This window comes from Bos indicus x Bos taurus, chromosome 26, assembly GCF_003369695.1.
Source record: "Bos indicus x Bos taurus breed Angus x Brahman F1 hybrid chromosome 26, Bos_hybrid_MaternalHap_v2.0, whole genome shotgun sequence".
Taxonomy (NCBI): Eukaryota; Metazoa; Chordata; class Mammalia; order Artiodactyla; family Bovidae; genus Bos; species Bos indicus x Bos taurus.
The window spans coordinates 29,379,841-29,398,457 of record NC_040101.1 but is presented as its reverse complement, the minus strand read 5'-3'; the positions used below and the strand labels follow the sequence as shown (position 1 = coordinate 29,398,457).

Sequence of the window (18,617 nt, the reverse complement as noted above, 5' to 3'; positions counted from 1 at the left end):
CCTTTCTCGATTTTTATCTCTCTTCCTTCTCCCCCCATCTCGCCCACTCTTCCTGCCCTTCCCCCTCCCGTCCTCACCCCCTCTCCTACCCACCCCCCTTCCTTTCTCTCGTCCTTCGCCCGCCCCTTCCCGCCCCCGCGGGGCAGCGCCTGGGTGCGCCCGCTTGGCAGTTAGCCCATTAGATCTCGTACTATTGATCCGCTTCTGAGCTGAAGCTGACAGCCCCCCACCCCCTTCCCGTTCTCTCCTCGTCCCCATTCCTGTCCGCCCCCCCTCCAACTCCAGGCGGTCCTGGCCTGTGCCTTCCCCTCCACTCAAACCCCGACGCGGGCTGCGCCGAAGTCTCGCCCTCACGAAGGACAAGAACAAATGTAATTAACGCGACTAGCGAGGGGGGTGAGCCCCTACCCGCACAGGCTCGAGCCGGGGTCTCAGCGGTCCGCCCCCTGCCCGCCGTCTCCCTCCCGCCCCCACGCTCCCCGCCCCCCGGAGCGGGAGCATTTGGGTTGAGCTGCGCCTGCCCTATAAATCCACATATAATTCTCGCCTTTCCTGTTCAGCTAAGGAAAATAAACGTGTAAGGCTGTTTCTGGGAGCCCAGCTCAGGGACCGCTCTAAATTCTCCTCTTATTGAGTCCGGGCTGGAAATCATTCAGTTCGGCGGCGCGCCCCCACCCTCCCCACCCATAGCCCGCCGCAATCCCGCGCCCGCGCCCGCCGCGCACACGCACGCGCGCACACGGGAGGCAAGAGCCGGGTATATAAATATCTCCAGCTCTCCCCATAGCCGGGCAGATTTATTCCGCTGCCAAGCCTGCAGAAAATTGACTTGTTCATGGAGGCGGCTATTGACACATCACCGGGGGGAGGGTTAGGGGAGAAAGCAGTGGAGCCGGCGCCCCTCCATTATACGTTAATGTAATCAGCAGTGTGCGAAATGACTGCGCGGAAAATAGCATCACTGACATTTATATTAGAGGATATTGATGGCAGGAGCTGTGACCGCATCACTCTGCCTCCCGTTTCCACGGATTGACACAGGAGCCTCTTGTTGGCTCCATCCACGCTCGCCTCCCCTCCCCCTCCTCCTCCCCCTCCCTCGCCTTCTCTCCCTCTCTCCACCCACTGTCTCTCTCCTCGCCTCTCCCCCACCCTCCCAATTCACTCTTCCAGACGCTCATTTTCCAAATAATTCTTGCGCACCTACTGGGTGCCACGTGCAGGGTCTCTCCCGCGCGCCTGTCTCTAGGTTTCTCTCTTTCTTCCCAACAGTGCCCTTGCCCTCTTTCTCCCTTCTCCCCAGCTCTGCCTCCCCCTCCCCCTTCCCTGGCTGGGTGGTTGGACCGCTGCTGTCAGAGCAGATAGATAATTGAAAAATGGGCCTCACCTTTGCAGCCAGCAGGAGTGGTTCAGGCAGTTACGGCCGGGGTTACCTACTCCATCTCAGGCCCAGGCTCCAAAAGAGATTCTGAGGAAATTGGATTTTACATGGATGTTTTATTCGGGCAGAGGCTTTAGTGTATATAAATACAGCCGAGGAGGCCTTGGCGGCAAGGATGAGTGAGGCGAGACAATCCCGCCTGGGGCCTGGAGGCTCAGGGGAGGCAGACAGGCCATGTGCTCAGCTCTGGGTCCCAGACCTGGACATCCGCGCATTTCCTCCTCAGCATCTGAGACTAAAAGAGGTTAATGCCTCTGAACAGCTCCTCAAAAACTGCCTTGGGAATTTTAAAAGTGTGTAATTGTTAACAGCACCATGTACTGAGAAAAGAAGGAAATATACTCAAGAAGTTTGAGGACTGATTCAGTAAATATTTATTGAACCCTTAAGTTGTGAAATTGTGTTTGGGGCACATGAGTATGTTAGACATGGCTGCTGATTTCAAGGACAGTTTGGAGAATGACAACCTGGGGTGTCAGGTTAGGGACAAGGAAGGGGAAAGGTGTGGAAGTGGGTACTGAGATCACTTCTCTGATCATCCAATCACCTGAGAAGCCTGGATGAAGAAGCAGAAGGGAAGCGGGTCAAGCTGGGGGATGGAGAGTCCTACCAGCTCTCCAGTCTGTCTGTCCTGGGCTGGTCAGCAGAGTTTCTGGGAACATTTTAGACAACTGTAGTCACCAAATCTATAGGCAAGTTCATATCCAAAATGTTTGCAGGAAATCTGATGAAATCCTTCAGAGGGCTAGGGTGATAGATCATCAAGGAGCAAGGTGAGGCCTTCCAGAGAGACCAGCTGCAAGGCATGAAGAGGGCCTGAGTGAGAAACCCTTTGTGGGAGACCTAAATTGAAGGTACATAAGCCAGTGGGGGGGGTAGGGGTGGGGGGTGGGCATCAGACAACAAGGGAGGTGAGATGTGGGTGTGGGAAGGAGGGAGTAGATGCTTGGAGGCCTTGAATAAGGAATCCTCCAGTGTTTGAATGCCCCAGTCCCCATAGGAAGGCCCCTGTTTTCAGTCATGGGCAGGGTCTTTTCTGTGCCTCGTCTGATCTCTGATTAGAGTCTATGTGGTTGACAGCTGTAGCCCAAATCATTTTCATTTCTTGAAAGAAGAGCTCATGAGCCAACCCATGATTGAAGAACTGTTATTAAGGTGAGTATAACCAGGCTAAATGATCACCAACGGGCCAGGGGATCCTTCAGGGCTCAGAGCAGAGACGACAGCTGCCTTATCCCAGCCACACCACTGAGAACTGGACCAGTCCTCCCCCAGATTCCAAAGCCCCCCTTCTTCTCCGAAGCCACATTGTTCTACTGTTACATCATCAGCCTGCAGGGGCAGGACAGGTGCTGGATAGATCATGGCCATCCCTCCAGCTGCCCCACACACATCCTAGACACTTCCACATGGCATCTGGGAGCTCCAGTCCAACTCTAGGATGGGAGTACTCTGGGGTAACTGCACTTCCTGTCTGACTTCTATTAGCCTCTTTCCTCTCTCCTGTGGATTACATTCACTCTGACAGCCTTGAGTCAGACACCCTTCCCAGCTATCAGGAAGCCAGGCTGCTCCCACTTACCAGCATTACTTATACCTCCTCCTCACCTCTGGTCTCAGAGAACCACACGAACTCATGTCTCCACCCCGCAGGTCTGATCCTGGTTTTGTCTTCCCTTCCTTGTGACTCATTTGACAAAAGATTCTGTGTCCTGAGATTCTGGTCTTACTCCTAGTCTAGAAACCCTTGAATAGGTTGGTGATGAGAATATGAGGGTGTGTGTGTGTGCATGTACCTGTGCTCACTTGGTCATTGCATGCCCAGGGCACAGGGGACATCATTCATGGAGCAGGACTTGGTACCACCCTGCCTTCCAAATTAGGGAACTGACATGCATAAGGAAAATGAAGGAGCAACCAGGGAAGTAACCTCCCACAGCAGGAAGGATGCCTCTCAGTCCTGCATGCCTTATTCAAATGAGATTCTGGAAAGTCATTCTTCCATGATCATTTACTCAGTAAGCCATCAGAGAGGACCCAGTGACATGGGGTGGAGGGAGGGAAGAAGGTACTGGAAATAGCCATGTAAGACTCAGCCACTCATTGTGATTCAGAGCCTGTCCATTCCTTCTCCCTATGTGAGAAGGCAGCTGGAGACAGGGCTCAAAGGAGAATGGACCTTCGAAAAAGAGAAAGCCTGTTTCCAGGGGGCAAAGGAAGCCATTAGGAGCTGGAAGGAGGAGGTCTGGTTGGAGAAGCCAGGCTTCACAAAAGTGCGTTTCCAGCCTTAGCAACAAAGCCAGTGTTAGCTATGCGACTGTGATGAGAATCACCTAAACCCTCTGGAATTCAGATCTCCCATTGGTTAAAAAAAAAAAAAATGGGGGTGTCCTTTTCAGCTATAACTTCTGATTCTAAAGTGGTGAATGAATATGTTTGGAAAGCCCAACTTGGGATGAAAGAAGGAAGTTCACAGTTAAAGACTGAGACTTACAAAAGGGATAATGAAAGATAATTGTGGAGCCAGTGGTCTGAAATTGCTCAGAAAACTCTTTGGGGGTTGAGAACCTGTTGGAGCCAAGACAAGTACAGAGCAGGAAAGTGGACCAGGTTTGGGCAGAGGGGAGGCAGGGATAGATCCAGAAAGCAATGCCCCCTAAATTTGTCTCAAGCCAATTCTCTGCTTAGAAATCAGCTGGTACAGCCCAGAGATCCAAGTAACCTGGAAGCTATTAATTCAAATGACAGGAATCTGTGCACTCTTTTATGTTTTGTACTTTAGAGGGTAAAGGGTTAGTTTGTTTCTCTGGAGTTACATAGTTTCTCTGAGACTATGAAGTTTCCTAGTTGAAAAATGTTGTTAGAGCGTCACGGTAAAGAACCCGCCGGCCAACGGATGATACACAGGAGACGCGGGTTCGATCCCGGAATCGGAAAGATCCCTTGGAGAAGGGAATGGCAACCCACTCCAGTATTCTTGCCTGGAGAATCCCATGGACGGAGAAGCGTGGCGGGCTACAGCGCAAGGACTCGGACACGACTGAAGGGACTTAGCACGCAGGCACGCACGAGCTTAGGATAGAGAAGGGATCAGGGCGCCCCTAGTGGCAGAGCTTGGTGATTGGCAGCAGCAGTACCGCTTCAAGACGGTGCAGAGGCTGCAGGCAAAGTGAAGCAACTGGAGAGAGGCGGTGGGGGGCACTATAAGTAACGGATACACCACCAGCCCCCTCCCGTCTTGACTCGGAAGAAACAGGGCAGGTGACATGGGAAGCTTTGCAGCAGAAAGGCGCCTTAGAAAATAATCCCCAGGGGGAAAAGACTAGAAGCCCAGAGCACAGGAAGCTAGGAGCCAGCAGGCAGGGGAGGAGAGAGAAGAGGGGAGCAAAGATATCCCTTTCCACGGATGTGCCTTGGCCCCAGCCCAGGCAAAGGGGGGCAGATTTTCTGTCTAGTCCCAAGCCCCTGCATCTGCCACCTTGTTTACCTCGTGCCTATTTATAGTTGCAGGCTCCAAGCCCGGCATGGGACTCTGCAATTTATGTGACTATAAACCTCCAAAGGGCACTGGATGCTGGCAGGGCATGGATAAAGACAGGGGCAGGCCTCTCAAGGTCAAAATGGCCACCCTCCCAACCCTGTTGACCTTACACTCCACTAAAGAGCAAGAGGTCATAAGACTAGGCTCAGGCAAAGAAGCCATGCGTGGAAAGACACAGTCACCTCTTTGCCTCTTCCTACCCTGAGCTGGTTCAGTTTAGGATTGCAAGCAAGTTAGAGAGGACCTGTTTGGTTTGGTTTTCCCTTTGGGAGGTCGTTGGGAAGCTCTGGGTAGGAGGGTGGATCTCATCAGGGGATGACTGATTTTGGAGAGAGTGGCTGAATCTAGCCTTCTGGGAAGGAGGGGAGAAAGGAGCTCTGCCACCCAACTCTCACCTGCCCATCCTCTTAACATCAGAAGAGAAGAAAAATCCTGATGGCTCAGACAGTAAAGAATTTGCCTAAAATGTGAGTTCGATCCCTGGGTTGGGAAGATCCCCTGGAGAAGGACATGGCAACCCACTCCAGTATTCTTGCCTGGAGAATTCCATGGACAGAGGAGGCTGGCGGGCTACAGCCCATGGGGTCCCAAAGAGTCAGACACAGCTGAGTGACTAACACTTTCAGAGTTATTCCTGGCCACTGGCTTCCTTCTGGGAAGGCCTTGGAAGGCCTGAGCCAGCCCACCTCTCACTGAGGACAGGGTATGCTGGTCTACCAGCACCTGGGCCTCTGATCACCATGAGATTCTGCTCAAGCAGAATGGCCTGAAGCCTTCCCTTTAGAGGCAACCACTACTTAGCCTCTGGCTGACCGTCTACTTCTTGTCTCTCTCCATTGCCTGATACCCTCCAGCCCCACCATGTGTTCTCCCCTCACTGCTTCCCCTAAAAGTACCCCACACTGTGCGTGCCAACCCTGCTCCCTCTGCTATCCCAGCCTCCTGATGTGCCCTCCCCCTCAAGCCCTTTGCACTAGTCTTCACCCCATGATTTATCACAGAAGTATGGAGGCTGGACATAGCTCAGCTCTGTGTGTGTGCATGTGTGTGCGTGTGTGTGTGAGTATAAGGATGTCCTGGGTAAGTGGACAGTTGCAAATCATAGGCCAAATGGGTATGAACATGAAGGAGAAGAGAGACCCAAAATGACCTTCTCCTCAACTGTTTTGTTATTTCCTCATCAATCTCTGGTCTGCTGGATAAATCTGAGGGCTTTCAGAGGGGAAGTGCCTCCTTAGAGCCCATGTGACCCTGTGGCCATTTCTGATCCTGCTTTGGCCTTCCCCTCCCCACCACCCTTTCGGGGCTCAGCTGCCTCAGGACTGGACTAAACCTGGTGGGAGGTAAGCAGATCTGGGGGTCAGGGGTTGCCCAGCTGGGATCAACCCACCAGCAGTGGGAGGGGCATTGAAAGATAATGAACCATCAGTTAATGTGGACTCACTCCTGCCTGGGCCTGGCCTTGGTTTTGGCCTCAGAGAAGGATTGGTCTCTGGGTAAAGTAAGACTCCAGGGAAAAGAAGATGTCCTGGGGTATGGGCCAATTCTCAGACCTGTTCCTCTGTCCTCCTTTCCCATTGCAGCCCACGGGGGATGTGAATGAGTGAACCAAGTCATGTCCTTTCTTCCTCTGAAGAGGGGAGTCAGGGAATGGAAGAGATTCCAGAGAGTCCCTTTTTGCTCACCTATTAGTCCCCTTTTTCTCTCATGCCTTCTGTGGGGTGAGGGTGGGGGAGTCTGGGAGATGGAGGTCGGGGGTGAGGACAGTGTCCAAGGACCCGGGGAGAAATCAGGGACCTGGGTGGGGATATGGGGTTCAGTGGAGAGGAGCTAGGAGGAGGAGCTGGGAGGAGGACAGGGCTCGTCCTCTTGCCCTCTCCCAGAGGGAGGCAGCAGAGGACCATGGGAATTACCCCAACCAGCAATCAGCAGTTCAGTTCCCTTTGTGTCTCCTGTCCATCATGGACCCTATTCCAAGGGACTCATTCAGATGGAGTTTGTACAATTCCAGTCTATGCCCTTCTGCTGGAGAGAGATTTGGGGATGTCAGCCTGTTTTTGATTTGGCCCCCACAAGCCCCTCTATTCATTCCTAAGCAGGGAATCCTCTCCTCCTTGTCTAGAGCTTAGAAAATATACCTTTGTTCATTCCTCCACCTCCTCAACCTCCCCAATTCCCTACCTCCCTTGGAGACCAAGATCCAGCCCTGAGTCACCACCCTGAAGAGGCCCAGTCTAGCTGAGGGAACTTCTCTGAGCCTGCTGGGCCATGACCAGATGTTCCAGTCTGAGTGTCAGTCTTCCCTAGGGAGTTTTGAATGAGGGTCAGGCCCACACACTCCTAAAGTCTCTTTTCTCCTATCCACATTTAGGTACTCACCAGGCCCACTTACCTGTATATGAGAACCAAGTCAACCTGGAGATGCACAAGGGCAGCAGCTAAGTGGAGGAAACCTCAGGTGTGACCTTGAGTGAGATGAAAAACCAAAGCCTCCCAGGCTAGAACCTCCTGCCAGCATGGCATCTCTCAGCCTGGTTGGAAGCTGGGGGCAGGGGACAGAGCACAGATGGGTGGGGAGGGCACTGATCAAGGAAACTAACATCTCAGTTGCTGGGAGCTTAAAGTTAGGGAACTAGAAGGCACCCAGAGGCCTCAAAGTTACACCCTGGGGCAGAGAAAACATCTCCTAAGGGGCCACTTGGGCATGGGGTAGAAGGAGCTAGAGACAAAATGGCCTTGGTTTGAGGATGGTCTTATCCAAAAGGAAGGTAAGACTGACCAGGTTTTTCAAGAAGAAAGAGGGCCAAAGAGTTACTTTTGAACCCTTATTCTGGGGTATGGGTGCCTGAGAGAATTGAAGACCTGAACTCTGGGAAGTGGAGCTGGGATCCAACAGGAGCGCATGTGTTTGTAAACCAGTCCAGCAACAGAGAGGCAAAGTGGGGGAGTGGCAGAATGGCACTTTTCTCTCTCACCCAGTCTCCTGTTGTTCGTTCTAGGAAACCTGGGGCTCAGAGCGCCCATGATATAAGGCAGCTGGCACCTTACAGATCTCCTAGCCTAGACCTGTTGTTCAGACAGGGAAGGAGAAGCTCAGAGAGGAAAGGGAGGCCCTAGTTCCCAGACTGTACCAGTGTCTTCAGTCCTGCTTGGCCATCTACCAGCTTTGTTCTTAGACCCCAGATAAACTTATCCGGTGGAACCCCAGGCTGATCTACCTTCCCATAGATTTGTTCCCAGATCAAATGGGTGGGTGGGTGCCCCCTGCCCCACCCACCCCACTGCTGCTTTAGGTTTAGGAAGCCAGATCCTTCCACGTCTGGCTGAGCAAGGAGCCCTGGTTGGGAAATCTCCCTTCTCATTCCTCTTCCAGACTGGGGCTTCTTTGGGGCTCCCTCTGCAGCTTGACATGTTAAAATGTCTTGCCCACTCTGCCTCTGCCTCTCCTCCTTTCTCTCTTCTCCTACCTTCTCTCCCCCCGCCCACTACCCCACCAATCCCTCCCCTAGATAGAGCCCCTGAACTGCTGAGATGAATCTCTGAAGCTCGTGGTTCTGGCCTGTGTTCCTGGTAATTGAGTTGTGGTCCCTGGTCGTGATGGGGGTGGGGTGGAGTGGCTGCCTGCGGTCCAGGCCTCCTCCCACCATGCACAGGCCGCCTTAGCCCACCCCACTGGGATCCAGCAGAGAGGGTAAGGAGGAGGTGGTGAGGCTTCCTCTTCCCCAGTCTGCCTTCTCCAGCTCTCTGCCTCCCCCTCTACCCCTCCCTGCTTCATCTCCAGCACAAATCACATGGTGACAGCCCCATCCAACCTTTGGGGAAGGGTTTGTAAATGTGTCTTCCTTAGCTCTGATCTCCAAATTGTTCCTTTTATTGCATTTGTCACGGTGAAGATTAAAGTCCCTGGGTGGCCTGTACCACAAATCACAGAGTCTGCTCAGGGAGCAACTGCAGGTTGGGAACTGATGGAGGGGTCTGGGCCCTGTTACCACCTGTATGTGTGTGTGTGCATGCGTGTGTGTATATGCACACACATGTGTGTGCACTCACAAGCACACACTTCTATCTGTGCTGTGGATTTGTACCCAGGAACAGGAAGATGTGTCCTTGGTGTTGTCATTCTAAGCTGTTGGCCCCCTTTATAGCACAGCTTGTGACCTCTTCCTCCAGACTGTCTTCCAGGATCACCCCACCCATTCCATGGTGAGCATCGCTGTCTCTCCTGTATCTTCCATTAGGCAGGAGCGGAAGCTATGTTCACATCACAGATATTTCAAAATAGCCTTCTGGGTCTCTGGCTGCATCAGTCTCTAGATCCCATCCTGGCAACCCTCTGGGTCAAGGGCAGCTAGACCCAAAGCCTCCAAAGAATAGCAGACCTTACCCTGCCCCAGCACCCTTAGACTCTGACATTTTTTCTCATCCTGGGACATAACTGGGTTTAGAGGGGACACAGCTAAGATAGAGGAGACCCAGCTGAGGGACCCAAAGGACAAAAGCTCCCTTGTACACACGCACTGAAAAACAGTCCCTTTCCTTCCCTCTTATGAGGTAGGCTTCCTGCCTGTCCCTCATGCACATTCATAACATTCAAATTTATGCCGTAATCTCCGCCGCTCCATATGTATGAGCCTTTGATGGGTGTTTGGGTTTATGGGATGCACCCAGCCCTCCGTTCCCTCACCCGCCCACCGCCTCCAACCACTGCAAAGACGCTCGTACATAATTGACATCGGCAGATTCTTTCATTATACAAGATTTAGCATCTGCTCAGGGATCGCTCGCTCCTCACTCACTATAGATGACTTTTCCCTGCGTTTCCTATTATCAATTCAAATTAGCCCCATTTCCCCACCGACCAGTGCAGCATTTACACTTGACAGTGAGGAAACAGCAAGGCTGTAACGGGCTTCTCAGTTATTTAGGCCCAGTTAGGCCAGGACCCAGAAAGCCTCAACAAGGGGGTAGGCAGAGGTGGGGTCATCATAGCAGGGAGAATAGGGTCACCACTACTTCGTCTCTGTCTGGCCTTCTTATAGCCTTGCACCCTCACTTTCCACCCCGGGGAAGGCTTCCTCTCCCATCTGGGTCTCTAAGGGGTGGGGTAGCCCCTTGCTGTCCACCCACTACTCAGCAGCAGGTTTTCTCCCTCCATCCCACCTTCCCTATCTCTCATTCCATCCATATTGGCTCCACCTGTGTACCTAATGGACTACCAGCATAAACCAAAGAAGAGGTATTAGCAGCAGCCAGGCTCTGACCCTCTCCCCTTAAGATGTCTATCTTTCAGTGCATCTCTGTGAAGATCTGAGGTAGTGTGGCCTAGGAGTTCAGAGATCACAGCCAAAAAAAGAAACAGGCATCAGGGAAAGACATTGAAATCATGGCATGCAGCCCTAAGAAGAGAGAGAAACACACCCAGAAAAGGAGAGACGTATGAGAGCCTAAGGGAGCTGACAGAGATGCCTCTGGGGTTTGGGGAGAAGGCACAGGAAAGCAGAAGGCCTGGGTGAGGCCCTTTTTCAGGCCACGCTGGCTACACAGAGCTGTAATTAGGTCAGTGCTGCCCACCCACTAGTCTGACTAGTCCAGGCCCGGTCTCCTGTAGTAACTCGTGGGTCCCCTGAGCCCACTAAATGGCCTAAGTACAGGGCAGAAGCTCCAAGTCAGCGAGGCACTGGGCCTAGGTCCTGATTCCAGTCAACCCATCTCAAGGCGGGTGCTTCCCTCACCCATCTCCTTGGTCCCTCCCCTCCAGCCCCCAGCCCCTCCCCTTCCCCAGCCCAGATCAGCTTCCAAGGACAGATGTGGGGGAGAGGAGGTGGCAGGCAGGGTCTGAGAGGCTCTGGGATTAGAGGGGTCTTTCCCATGCTCAGCTTCTTCGGAATCAAAGAATTCCTCCATCTGATTGGATTTACCCTAAGTCACAGGCGTGTGGGACCTTCTTTCCCTCAGCAACAGCTGGAAACAGCCCTAAATATGATTAATTAGAGCTGTAAAAAGTCCCGGACACAATTAAGATTTATGTGTGTGTGTGTGTGTGTGTGTGTGTGTGTGTGTAGAAGGGTCAGGAGTTGGGGGAGTGGGGTGGATTACCAGCTACATCTAGTGCCCTCCAAGGAGAGTAGAATGACATTTCCTTAGAGACATTCCTCTGACATCCATTTCAGGCAAGGGTCATTTTATCCGGCCTCCAGCTTCTGAGCAGATTAGCCCCTTTCACTGTCCCAGGGGTACTGCTTGATTTTCTGCTTTATTCCTTGATAAGGGGGGAGGGCACATGGTTTCTGGGGCAGGTGCCTCATTTCTCTTCCCTCTACCACAAGCAGAATGTCCTCTGCCAAACCTCAGTTCCTCTTGCTGGGTCATTCTAGGGATCAGGGACATATGTGCAAATCTCAACATAGCTCCTTAGACACAAGCCCAGAGGGATGTAAAATAGGAACCTCAGAGGAAGCTGAATAAATGAACTGCCAGCCAAGCTTCCTGCCCTGGGAGATATCTCACTTTCATCCTCTAAGACAGGACAGAGGTCATCTCTTTGGACTCCCCCCTCCCCACCGCCCCTGTACCTCTAAGATGACAAAAGCTTATTCAGTGAGTCCTCTCCTGCCTCTTCTGTGATTTGGGTAATTGTTCCCAAAGATGTGGACATCCCAGCTTTGATAAGATGCTGGTGATGATCAATGTTATTTATAATCCTGAAAGGGAAGGAGACAGGAGCACAGACAATTCCCTCCAGTGAATCATCTGAAAATCAGTTCTCAAGAATCTTTGAAGGAGCACTTGATTTTAATTTATTTTCTTTATTACAATGGATCGATAGTCTGTTTTGCTGAAATAACTGAGCCCAGGAAGAGGTTGCCTAGGTTCTGGCACCGATGGCCAAAGATGTAATGGACCAGAGGAGTGTGGAAAAGTCCCAGACTTGGCATCTCCTCTCAGAACCCTTCCAGGGTTAATGGCCTGAGTGCCGGGGGCCTCTGGTTTATGGCTGAGTCCCCAGCGGAGGGATCTAGGAAGGCTTAGAGCTGCTGAGTGGTCTTTGGGAGAGAGCCACCACGTATACTGATTGAGTTCATAACAAGCAGGGACCTAAACCACTGGGATTGTAATTCATCATCCTGATATCAAGGCCAAGGAGTATGTGGACACTGCTTGTCAATCCTCAGCCCCGATATAGGCCTGCTGTGAGTGTCAAAAGCAAGAGGGATGTTCCAGGGGCCCTGGATGCATGTGTGTTGGCTCTACCATAGGGGTCAACTGTGTGGTGTGCTCCCCCACCATTTCCATTTACACCCTTTGGGCTTTACAGTGTATCCAATGGCACCCCACTCCAGACTCTTGCCTGGAAAATCCCATGAGCAGAGGAGCCGGGTAGGCTGCAGTCCATGGGGTCACTAAGAGTCGGACACAACTGAGCGACTTCACTTTCACTTTTCACTTTCATGCATTGGAGAAGGAAATGGCAACCCACTCCAGTGTTCTTGCCTGGAGAATCCCAGGGACGGGGGAGCCTGGTGGGCTGCCGTCTATGGGGTTGCACAGAGTCTGACACGACTGAAGCGACTTAGCAGCAGCAGCAGCAGCACCATCAGGGAGAGAGGGAAGTGGGCGCAACGGGGTGAGCAACAGACTTGGGTCCCAGTGGGCAAAACAAGGAGAAGGCAGAGAGTGGGAGATTGGCAAGAGGTGGGCAGGAAAGCAAGCTGAGGATGAGCAGCTCCTCTGTGAGTGTCCTATGCTCTGCTCCTTTGGGCCTGATGGTGGTGTTTACACAGAAGGCTCCATGTATCTTTGTAGCTTAGTGTGTCTCTGTATGTGTTGTCTCTCTACTCTTGTGTCAATACTTTGTGACCCTATGGCTAGGGATAAGTGTGTCACCAGAAAGATCAAGAAACTAGGGAGTTATGCAATAGATCAAAATCAGACTTCCTTGGATTTCCTGAGCACAGTATTTGAAACATGAAATTGAATGCCTTTAGGAGAGGCAGTGCCTTTGAGCCATAGATCCCACCACTCCCTATTGCTTTCCACTGGTTGCTTCACATTAATATAATCTGCCTGGTACTGCAGTCTTGAGTCTGTGACCACTTGAAAGGAAGGAGATATGCTACTATTGGTCCATGAATTGTCTCCTGAATAATTAGTCTCCTTCAGAGACAAAGGTTGGAATCCAACTACCACCAGATTTCCTGGAAATGAGGGTTACCGGGAACCACTTTTTTTTTTTTCTTTTCAGAGTCAGGAACACCTTTATTGAGGGAAGGAAACAAGCCTCATCTTTCTACGAGAGAGAGGTTCAAAATTATATAGGTGGGATTGGAACCCAGGCTGCATCAGTGGGACTCTTTGCACACTGCCTCTTCCCTTTTCCAAGTCAGTTCTGAGCTGAGGTAGAGCTGAGATATGAGAGAGGCCGAGGGAGAAAAAAACACAGAGACCCTGAGGGACTCATTTCAAGCTGGTGTGCCCTGGACATGGGCCTCTGCCAGAGGATGGAGGGGGTTTGGGATGACACCCTGATGGGATGGTTGTTGGGGAGACTGATTGCTCAAACAGCCCAATCTGTGGTCTCACAGGAAGGCAGGGCCCCCTTCCTGTCCAGTATCATATCACCACCCTGCTCCATCCTCCATCTTTCTGGGAGAAAGGCAAACTTGGGGACCTAAAGAAGGGTAGACTCTTTTTTGTTCTCGAAGCTTAGAAGAGGTAGCTGGGAATGTGTGAGGCTTGATTTGGGTCTGGGGTTAGGACTTGCTCTTTGTTCCTGCTCCACCTTGGTAATCAGCCTTCCAGAACTCTCAGTGGATCCTATAGGGTAAGGCCCCTGGGGGGACCAAAGTAGCATCAGATCTACCCTTGGGATCCCCCATTCAACTAGCAGCTTCCAGAGTAGGAATCCTGATACAAGCCTTTCATTTGACTTCCAAGAAGCCTAGGATAGAAATGGGGAGGGACTAAAGGGTGCCTTAGAGGTTATGTAAGGGAGTAAGTATTTTGTAGTTATTTATTGAGCATTTATTTTGTGCCAGATATTGGGTTGAGTATTTTACATACTGTATCTCAATCATCCTCTGAGGAATGTATTACTTACTTTATCTTAGTACTCAGATAAAAGAAACTGAAGGTCTAGGAAGTTAAAAGCCACACAGCTATTATGTGGTGAATCTGATTAAATTTGAATTTCAAATAAACAGTAGTTTTTGTTTTTGTTTTAAGCATAAATACCCAAGAAAGCATGGGTACACTTTTGCTAAATTTGTTGTGTATTTGAATTCAAATTTGATGGAGCACCCAGCATTTTCTCTGGCAATTCTAGGACCTGCAACAGTCCCCCAGGAAGCCCTGAGGGAAACAGGCCTGAAGGAGAAGGAAATGCCGTGGACAGAGGAGCCTGGAGGCTCTAGTCCAAGGGGTCTGCAAAGGATTCAGACTCGACTTAGCAACTAAACAGCAGCAGCAAATGGTGGTCTAAGCTTAACAGACTGCTTAGGCTGCAAAGACAGCCCTTTTCTTTCTTGCTGATTGTCGCTGATGCCTCACAGAGCAGGGCAGGGCTTGGAGTCTGGGCTCACCTTCTGCCCCGCCCCCCTCCCAACCCGCTCTGCATTGGGGGTGTCAGAGGTCACACCCGTTCATCAATTGATGGGTTGCTCAGTAGGAAGCGGCAGACCACAGGTCTGCACAGCCGGGAACCATGAAAGAAATTTAAAATTAAAAATGTCAAGAAATGTGAGACGGCAAAAAGGCGCTTAAGCAGTCATCACGGGAAAAATTAAAACTCCTCACATTTATCGTCCGGTTTCGCACTGAATTATACAATGGGGGGCGGGGTGGGGTCCACTGGAGAGCCCGTCCAAGGTTTCCAGCCTCTGAAGGTCTAGCCCAGCCCTCCCTCCAGGGCGGGCCTAGCTCTGGGCTGGCCTGGCGGATGAAGGATGTGGGAGCGACTCCTGGCCCGCATCCCAGGCTCTCGCGCCCCGCTCTCCTCCCACCTTCCATCAGACCCCATTCTGGGACCACACGCTGGTCCTGCCCGGGCTTCCACTCCGGTTGGGGTCCGCCCTCCTCCGCAGGCTGAGCTCCGCGCGGCTCCACCCCAGGCTCCACCGCCTGCTCCAGCGCTCGCTCAGGCGTCAGCTCCGGTTCAGGCTCGGGCTCCCACTCCCGGCACGGCTGGTTCCGCTTGCTCGGGGCGTCTCCCTACTGAAGAATTATGTTGCATAAAGCAGCCGCCACCATCTTGAACTGGCAGTGAACTTTGCTTTCTACATATAAATACAGATAGCAATCACACCCCAATCAGCGCTGAGGCTTCAGGGCATCATCTCAGCAACTCTAACTTTCCCATTACGATAATGTGATTTTCACTCAGTCTATAATATCACCAGCCATGAATAAAGCAACTGGCTCTTTCTGTCTCTCTCCTCCCTCCCCCCTTTCTCTGCCTCTCTCCCACCCTCCTCAGTCTCTTTCCCTCCCTGGCGCCCGCCTCTTCTGTCTCTCTCTGAAACCCCTCCTGGTGTCAGTCTCCATCTGTATCTCTGCATCTCTGAGCATCTCGGCCTTCCTCTCCCAGTCTCTCCTTCCTTCTCCTCTGGGACTCACCTTCCCTAAATACCAAAGACAGGGATGTGCAGTCCTCCTGGGACTCGGTAAAGTTCTGTTCCCCAGCTCTGCCATCATCTGCCTTTGCCTGAAGGTGAGAAAGTCTGTGGGATCGGAGGTGGTGGGGGTGGCCTACAGGGCTTTGGGAAGGTGATGAGATGGGGAGGGGAGGCCAGGACTTGGCTGTCTCCCTTCTCTCTCTTTCTCTTTCCTTAGGTAACAGGAAGGCTGTCTGTGAGAATTCCCATCAGGAACTGAAGCATCCAGCAAGGAGAGCTGAAAACTGCCTTCTTAGGAAAGAGTCCTGGCGGTCTTCTGGATACTGGGGGCCCCAAACCCAATCAGGTTCCAAGTGCCAGACTATTGTAAGTACATCCAGCTGGTGAGAGGATACTCTAGAGAGCCCTGGGGAAAAGAAGAACCTGCCCAACCTTCTAGGGCTACTTCTGAGTACCCTGTGCCATGCACTTGGCTAGTCAGGCTAGTGCTGCCTTTGCAGGACATGTGTTAAAAGTCCTCAGACAGGGGACTTCCCCAGTGGTCCAGTGGTTAAGAGTCTTCTGCCTTCTAATACAGGGGATGTGGGTTCAATCCTTGGTCGGGGGAACTAAGATCCCACTTGCCACAGGGTGTGGCCAAAAAGTAAAAAAAAAAAAAGTCCACAGACAGTCTTTATCAAGGTGTCAGCCACCCTGTCAGAGCTCCTGGAAAGGCCTTCTCTTGCCTTCGTGGACATTCTCTAGGATGGTGGTAGTGCTAGATAGGGGGTTGTCTGTGCTGGTGGTTCCTTTATCCATCCCCCTGGGTTTGTATTCCAGTTCTTTCACCTACTAGCTTTGAGGCCATGAACAATGCTCTTAACTTCTCTAAGCTTCAGTGTCCTCATCTATAAAGTGAGACTAATTATAGTACCTATCTAGTGAACAAAGTAATGTGTATACAGTGCTTAACACAGTATTTGGCACATTGTTCAATAAATGTTAGCTATTATTATTACTATTAGAAACTACTGGATAATGCCACATATATAAAGCAGTACATCATAGAAATTATGAGCCTGGGTTTTTAGAGTCAGACTGAATTTGGGTTCTAGCTTAGGCACTTACCAGCTCTGTGACCTTAGAAAAGTCGCTTAGCCTCTCTGAGACTCAGTTTCCTCATCTGTAACAGCAGTAATAGTAGTCCCTTCTTCATAGTGTTGTTGTAAGGGTTACTCGGGCTAATCTAGTGCTTGGCACAGTGCTGACATAATCCACAGGCTCTAGAAGGGTTAGTGATTAAGGGTCAGACATGGCACATCCAGCCATGAATGAGGCAAACACTGTGGTTGTTCTGTGGCTTATTCTCTGGGCCCTGACCTTTTCTATTGCTCAAGACCATTGATGGTCTTGATCTTTCACTTCTGTGGAGGTTGAGGGTTTGCTTTAATTTCCCTGGCTGTTAAATTTTGCACCTTTTCGGCTGCCCACCTAGCAGAGGAGTGGGACTAGAATTCCTGCTTAGCCCCTTTGCTAGGTAAGAGTGGTGAGAGAAGGGGCTTTTGAATGCTCTGTCTTAGGCAAGGGTGACAGTGTCCAGAAGGCAACTCTGGGACGCGCTCCTTAAGGAAGGGGTGACAAATTAGAATCGGACATCTGCATTCTGTCCATTTCTGTGTTTCTAAGTGTTTATGGATCCATATCTTTGTTTCATTTATTTATTTATTTTTGGTTTCTCCCTGAAGATTTCTATGGAGGCTGATCCCAGCCTGATCTCAAATGCAAGAAGGGAACGAAGACTCTGCTCACCTCCGTTGGGCCCTGAAGGCGAGACAATCAGAGCTCCCAGCTCTGGGGCCTGGAAAGGCAGAGCCAGAGGAGGAACCTAGGACCACAATGTCTGGCCAGTGGGTTATTTGGATCTCTTTGCTCAAACCTAGCCTCTTTGCTTGGCTCCCGGAGGAAGGAAGCTACCCTTCAAGATCCAGAGCCATAAGCCAAAGCAGTCTTAAACAAGTGTTTCAGCCAAGGGAACTTGAGCTTAAGAGTCTGGTCTCCTCCCTCCTCACCCCACTTCTCAAAGACAAAAAAGACATAGTCCATCCCATCCATATGGTCACAATCCAGTGGGGGCATGAAAATAAGAAAGTAAAGCAGGAGTGAGAGACAACGACAGGCTGCAGTGAGGACAAAAAACAGAACAGGGGTCAGTTCAACCTAACACTTCCTAGAGGAGCTGGTGCTTCAGCTAATTTGTAAATGTGGGCAGAATAGAAGGGGGAAGGGAAGGAAAGGCCCATAAGGCAAGGGGAATGGCATATACAAAAGCCTTGGGGCATCGAACAGCATGGCTCATTTGGAGACCTGCTGTACAGAGGGTGGGGTGGAGAGGTCACTCTGGGGGAGGCCGGGGGCAGGGGACAGATAGTAAAGGGCCGTGGGCAGTTGTGCTTTTATAGGGGAGGGCATTAGTAGGGGAATGACTTGCATTTCAGATAACTAGCTCTGAAGAAGATGAAGAGAACGAACATGGGAATGTAGCCAGAAACACTGGAGGCTGGGAGGTCAGTAAGGAGGCTCCTACAACTGTGCAGGCGAGAGACAAAGAGGACCCGAGCTGTGGCAATGGGGTTGGGGGTCCTGAGACTGGGGAGAGCCTTACAAGGGCATGGACAGGATTTTGTCCACTGTTTGGAGGTGGGATGTGATGGGGGAGAGGATTCCTGGATGACATCCTTGGGTGAATGATTGGGAGTGATGGAGGTGGGGAACAGAAGGAGTGGAAGGGGTTTGGGGCGAATGCAAAGTACTAAGTTCTAAAAAATAAATAAATAAAAAATAATAAAATAAAAAAAAAATGCTGAGTTCTGACTGGGACATGTACCCACTTGGGGGATCCAGAGTACATCTCAGCAAAGATACCCTGGAAGTTATAAGGCTATTAAGAATAATTTTATGTCCATACATTTGGCAATGAAGATGTCTGGTACGGAGTTGGAAATGGGTGTGTGGAATTCAAGAGAGAAGCCTTGTCAGAATATATGGA

The 18,617-nt window shown here is 51.2% G+C and overlaps 1 long non-coding RNA gene across 1 annotated transcript; it reads left to right on the top strand.

Annotated features, from left to right (window-relative positions):
- The first annotated feature begins 14,775 nt into the window (after positions 1 to 14,775).
- LOC113884634 lies at positions 14,776 to 17,610 on the top strand. Its single transcript, XR_003508946.1, has 3 exons — positions 14,776 to 15,687; positions 15,810 to 15,958; positions 17,317 to 17,610. It is a non-coding gene; the product is annotated as an uncharacterized LOC113884634 (long non-coding RNA).
- Positions 17,611 to 18,617: the final 1,007 nt, after the last annotated feature.